Source organism: Salvia hispanica, chromosome 5 (genome assembly GCF_029641045.1).
Source record: "Salvia hispanica isolate PSC_SH4W2 chromosome 5, Shi_PSC_v1, whole genome shotgun sequence".
In the NCBI taxonomy this organism is placed as follows: Eukaryota; Viridiplantae; Streptophyta; class Magnoliopsida; order Lamiales; family Lamiaceae; genus Salvia; species Salvia hispanica.
The window spans coordinates 31,369,865-31,377,134 of record NC_142696.1 but is presented as its reverse complement, the minus strand read 5'-3'; positions in this window follow the sequence as shown (position 1 = coordinate 31,377,134).

Below are 7,270 nucleotides of genomic sequence, written 5' to 3'. Positions count from 1 at the left end.
ACCCGCGAAGCATATTGAGGAGAAGATCAGCCAATGCAGTAATGGAACAAGATGACAAGAAGGTGGAAGATATGATCGATAAACTGGAAAAAGCCTTGCTAAATGCAATTGAGAAATACAATCCGCATGCTCCAGTGGAAATTGAGAAACCCCCTGGTCAAGAGCAAAGACAACTTCAGCCGTATTACAGTCAGCCCTGCGAAGGGGAGTGCCAAGCTCAAGCAAATTCGATGGGAAGTTGGAATCCCGATGGAAGTTGGAACCAAAGAAGACAGAGGGATGCTCCATGGAGGACTCACCCAAACTTTAGGTGGATCGACCATGATCAAGGCCAGCCACCCCCACTTCAACTCACGAATTATGCACACCCTCCGGAGAGGCATTCCAACTGGTCAGGAAAAGGTCATTAGGGGCAATTGCAGCTGGGGTACAGGAATCAGGACCATACTAATTGGGGAAATAGGAATCAGAACAATCCAGGGAGCTCCTATGTGCCACCTCATCAGAGAAATAACCAAGGGAACTACCAGAATTCCCAACCAAATCATCAAGGGAATCAAGGGTCTGGTAACCAGTACAACAACCATCAGGGAAATCAAGGGTCTAACAACCAATATAACAATCCTCAAGGGAACTATCGTCAGAACCAAGGTCAAGGACCAAATTCTGGTCAATTCAACTCCAGACCACAGAGGAGTTTGGATGACATGGTCCACGACCTAGTGAATTCACAACAGTTCATGCAGAGTAACCTACACTCCAACAATGACGTGGTGCACAAGTTACAAGATGCTCAGTCTGAACATAAAGCCGCCATGGATATGATGGCAAAGCAACTGTCCCAGATCGCAGTCTCCTTGAATGAGATGCGGGGAAATGAAGGGAAACTTCCTGCCACCGTCAAAACGCTAGACCGAGCAAACATTAGTCAAACCTGTTATATCCTTTCTGTGCGCACAGCGTGTTTACCATACGCATCACATGTCCGTCTTTCACCTATCTGTTGTTTACTTTGGCGTGAGGCCAAGTGATTTGTGAATCGAATTCGGGTCCAAGTGAGGGTGGTGTCCCTACTTGGACTATGGCCAGAGGGCAGGTCTGGTGACCGAGGAAGGTGGCCACCTTCCCGGCACAAAAATGTTGATGTGACCGTGAGGGAACACCATCTCTACGGCACAGGATGATCAGATATGGCTAATTACAGGAAAAGGGCCCAATGTGAATATTTTTTTAGTAAGCTCGGATCTTTTGAATAAAACCCCGAGTGTTACTGTGATAATGGCTTGACAATAATTTTTCAAATGTATATATGTATATTTCGGCAATGTGTTCACTGAGTACTTTTGTACTCAGCCCTGCATGTATTTCTAAATGTGCAGGTTGAGCGGTGGCGGGGTGAAGTGAGTGCTGTTGATCCACCAAGAATAAACTCTCGGAGGTTCATGTCTCCATACATGGAACCGCGTTCTTTTGCTTCTGTGGTGCCTTTTAAAAGGCAACGTTTCTTTTGTCTAAGACTCTGATATATTCTATTTTGTTTAAGACCTCGTTAATTTGAATATGTACGAACAACCGCTCGAGTCTGCATGATCGTGCGTATCTTGTGTTAAGTACTGTTTCCTTCATTTCATCTTGAATATTAAATTATCGTTTGGCTTTTATTCTTCTCATTTCCCACACTTCTTTCCCCCTCTTCTTCTATCCCCCCTAGTCACGGTACCCCGAGCTAGATTATCCTTAATCAGCTACGGACGTGACAATAATGGACATGTAATGCAACTTTGACATTAAAAACAGACCAAATAATGGCCTTAAAACCATGCAAAATCCGAGCGTATCAACTTCCCCAAACTTACATTTTTGTTTGTCCTCGAACAAAACAATAAAGACACAAGAATAGACGCACGGAATGCACAAGGACTAGACGCGTAATTGCCTCAAAAGATGGAAGAATAAATTAAGCATGAATTAACTCAATCAAATCACACAAGGCTTATTAGTGCACTTTCATTACTAACTCGTGGAACACCTTGAAATCATGCACTCACATGTGGCAAATTCCCAAAGATGAGAAGTGATTTATCTCTCACTCTCAAAGTGTATAAAGGCTAATGTGTACAAGCACTCAAATCATGCATCATGTAAAGTTTACCATAGGCTTGCTCAAAGTCTAATCCCTCCTCTACTAGATGTGATTAAGCATCAAAAGTTCGAAAGGTCTTTATTTTTTGTTGTAATGCAGGCTCTTTGGTAGGTGAGGAACTTTTGGCTAAAAAGTAACTCAAAAATAAATTATCCCAAGTAGAGTTAAATTGACTCCACTAGTTCTAAACCCAAGACACTTCTAACACTTTATTTTTTTCTCCTTCAACTCACTTTCCAATCCTTTGATTTTTTTTTTTCTTTTCTTTTCACAACCTTTCACACTTTTTTTTATAAGCATCCTTTCTAAGATCAAGCACACATTTTTGAATTTTTCACTATTTCACAACTTGCACTTTTCTACATTTAAGCACACTACTTTTTACAACTTTATTTCTTATCTCTCCAATTCCTTTACAAAAGAAAATAAAAACTATACTAACCCAAGGAATTGTCCCCATTTATTTTGGCTTCAAAAGAATAGGTTTAAAGGCTTAAAATTGGCTCCAAAGGGAAAAATTTTGAAATTTTGAGAGGGTCGAAAATTTGGGAAAATAAGTAGCTAAGAAAAGATTGCCCAACATCCTACTAAATCAACTTAAACACTATGTAAACTTAGGTAGACTAGGAGCAAGTAGAAACATATACATGAATGCAAATAAATCACACATGAAAGAATTAGGCTCAAATCTCATAAGGAGTAAGCATGATTCAAGGCTAACAAGCAATTCACTAATTATGCACCTTTTCACCAAATCATCAAATCAAAACGTCAAACCATACTTAACATGGATGGAATTAAATATAATTGGCAACTCGGTCTAATGTGTCCCTAGGCATGCATGTTTCTAAGTTCTTCATGTTAAGTTCATGACATGGATTCACCTTCAGGTTTTTAAAACAAAACAAACACTCAAACTAAAAACCTAGAACAAAAATCCTAAACCACGGTCCACCACTTTATCTCTATAACAAAGTGTAAAATAAGTTTGTAGAGTCGGTAGGGATGTGAGTAAACTACTAAGGGGGTGTTCGGTTTGCAAGACTAAATCTCATGATTAAATATGTATCATGTTTGGTTCATAAGATTAACCCCCTCAACTTAATCCTAGATGGATAGTCTCATGATAATTAGTCATAGCCTCCCCCCTCCAACTAAAATAATCTCACAACTTAATCCTAGATGGATAGTCTCATAATTATTAGTCATGACAACCGAACGCCACCTAAAAAGAAAACATACCTTGAAAAATTTCGCATAGAAGTTGAACGGGTCAAAAATTCGAAAAAGTCGAAAAATCGCGCTGGAAACTGTAAATTTGCGGCGGTCCGCTGGGGGCCCTCCGGCGGTTGCCGCAACGAGGCAGAGAGTTTCCGCAGTGTGGCCGGCGGACCGCCGCAGAATGTGCGGCAGTCACCGGCGAAGGTCAGAACCTACGAAAATTTTTCAAAGATATGAAAACTAAAATTAAACACAAAAAGTAACTTTAAAAACTGGAAATAAATGGTTGGGAGTCCCTCCAACAAGCGATTATTTTTCGTCTTTAGCTTGACGTTCTTTGAAGTTCATGACCTATCCCCCATCGTGGGAATTTCGTTGGGATACCTTTGTACCTATAAATTCGCAATGTGAGTATAAAATGAAGAAAATTGTAGTTGGATAGAACACATAATACTTGACAATCCCCCAAACTTGAACTAAATCAGGGTGTAAAAATAATCATATGACAAGACCAAATAATCAACCTTGATTCAAAAATCATCCCCCCATCATGATCTCTATCCCCCAATAATTTGCAAGAATTTTCAACAAAAGACCAAGAACATGCAAAACAGTATAATCTCAAAAATATACACAAGTCATGCAAGATAAAATAGCCTCACAATATTATGAACATGAACTATGCATATCAACAATTAAGTCAGTAGAGTATTTAAATTTCATCCAAAAAAAAGAAGCTAATTCGAGCACACCCATAAAAATTAATTCCAATAAATCCAACATCACAACGACTCGGTGGTCTCTTCAATAGATTTCTTGTTCATATCTTTTCTCTTCCACTTCGGTCACTCCACCAAATTAATTTATTCAACTTAGTTTTTCGAGAGCACTGTAGTTAACCTTCACTAGCACACCTTGTACAGGGGAAGAAATCGCTTCACGTTGTTAATATTATTAGTACTCATACTGGCATATTAGTAATTATCCCCAAAATTCCATATATACATGACATTATATGAAATGGCCCATACTCGTTATAGATTGCAACCGGAGCTCAAGAAGTTGAATAAAGAAAATTCTGAAGGATTAAGTGCAGGGCCTATTGACGATGATGTCTTCCACTGAATTGACAAAATTTCCGGCCCTCACGAGACTCCTTATGCTGGAGGAGTAATTGATCTACCAATTCGTTTTCAACTAGATTTTCCATTTAAACCACGAAAAATACTGTGTGCAGTCTAGCATACATACTAACTAACTAGTATATCCCCCGCGCGTTGCGCAGCAAACAAAATTCGCAGTAAATCATATACTAACTCGTGTGAGATATGAATAATTTATTACGTATTCATTTAGTTACAATTGTAATTTATTACTGAGTTGTCAATGGAGAATACATATATATAAAATATGGAATAAAATTTGAAATATCTGTGTATCCCTATAATTTATGAATACAAATATTCTTATAAATTTATGAATACATACTATCTTATAAATAATTTGGACAATCAAATATCCAAATCGATAATAATAACAACTGCGGTGCATCCATTGTAAAAAAACATGGATTTAATTTTTCGTAGAACAACACAATGAAGTATATTAATGTTTTTCTATTTATTACTATCATACACTATTATTTTTTTATTTACTTTAGCAGATATTATTATTATTATACATCTTACCTTATTTGACTATTATGATATTACTTTCTTGAATTAGTTACTATTTTTGTATATTTAAGAATAAATATGATGTCGTATGTACAATATTAATACAATATCAATTCTCTGAAATTACTTCAGAATAGTTGTAAAGTAAACTATCGACTTATAGTACTACTACATATAAAAGCACATGACAACATTCTTCAAATTTACTACTTCATAACTTGAAATATATGTGTCACACTTTCATCTTTGCGAGGTATGAATAAATGAAATTAGTCAAATATTGTACTTTGTTTTATTTGGGGGGAAATTTCATTTATTGCAAAATTCTATCTGTTTTGTATTATGTTTATGACACTATGAAAGGTTCTTTTATCTACGCGTGTTCAAATAGGAATTAGCAGGTTCCCTAAATCCAGCAAGTCCACCAGATCACTCGGTCTAGGAACTTGTGGGTCGCGAGGAATCCCGGTCGTCGGACACACAGAGCACTTTTTTTTCTTTCAAAAATCCTCAACCACTTTACTAAACCTAGTATAGGGAAGTAGGGATCGATCCCACAGAGAAGGATGCGTAATACTCATATTCAAGGATTTGGGAGTGTTTTTGGTGTTGGCTGTTGCCACGCATTTTCTTGGGTTGAGGAAAATCAAAATTAACTTGACTTGGGAACTTTTAAAAATTCTTAAACTAACAGCTAGACCTAGGAAATAAACCTACTGTGGGGACCATGTCTGAAAAAGCAAGGTACGACTGAAAAGTTGGCAGAATAACTAACTCTCGTACCGACTGACAGTGACATCGTCTTCAACAACCAAAATTGCGTAAAACTTCTTAAGAAAAGCAGCATGAGCAAAATAAAAACAGAGCTACTGACTTGAAATCAAATTTATGCATAATAAACGAAGAACTTAACAGATCTGCATACCCTAGACGAAGTAAAATAGAAATCAAGAAGGAAAAAAAACAAGATCTATCGAACTAATATCTTTCCACACGTCGAATCCAACCTCAGACGCTAAATCCACTCCGGATCCAAGCGTCCAACATGAACTCCAAACAGCAGAAACTCTCCATCACGTCAGATTTTAAAAAAAAAAAGAACTCCGAATACTCAAACAACCACAGATCTGTCACCAAATTCCACATCAAACACCTCAACATCAAAATAAACAGAGATCGACATAACAATTGAAGAAATAAGCTAACAGCAGAGAGATCTATGCAAAATGACTTGAAATTTAACCGCTAAACGCAGATCCACGAACGGTAACACAATTAAGCAACATCAACATCAAGGTCGACTCCCAAAAGTGAAGTTCGACGGTGAAAACAAGCAAATCAACTGAAATTAAAGGTAATTGTATCTTCGCCCTCACTCGGACGGTGTTGCCAAACACGAGATTTTCTAGAAAGTACCCTGCCGATCACGACCACCCCAGATCCATTCCCAAGTGTGTGTAAAGTGTGTGAGCTAAGAAGAGTGAAAAAAAACTGTCCCTCGTTGCGTTGCATGCTCTTCTATATATATAGGCGTTTGAGTGGGCCCAGCGAGGTATAGATAAGACTTTGTTGCCCTCAGCTGTAGACTCCTCTGTCACGCCAATTTTCCTTGTAAATCCTGCTCACTTCGTTCCTTTTCTTCGCTATACCATCTCCTTCAGTACTTCCTTGATCTAGCGATTTTCTTCACACACCTGGCTTAGGAAACGTGTTAGACCCAGCAAATTATAACATTTTTCGCACATTACCGATGCATGAAATTAGCCTTATCACACTATTATAGATAACATGATATTCATTACAAATATTAACATCTATTAACTTAAATTTTGATTAATTTTGCTATGATCTAGTATATCCCCAGCGCGTTGCGCAGCTGACGAAATTCGTACCAAATCCTATAATCCGTGCAAGGTATGAATAAAGGAAATTATTTAACACACTCCGTGCCCAAAAGTTTTGTACGATAATACATCAATGATACAATTTTATTAATCCCTTCCCATTCTTCCGTTTTTTTTTTAATTTTCTTAATGACACATTTCCACAATATTTCTTCCAACTTTAGAGTAGTACTGTTCTTTTAATATTAATGATATCTCTTCACGATAAGTTTTAAAATATTATGAGTAGTACTACTATTACTTTTTGTCATAAAAATAAATGATTCACTTTGAAACTTTACTATATAGGAAAATTACTATTAATATACAAAGAACAACGAATTGAA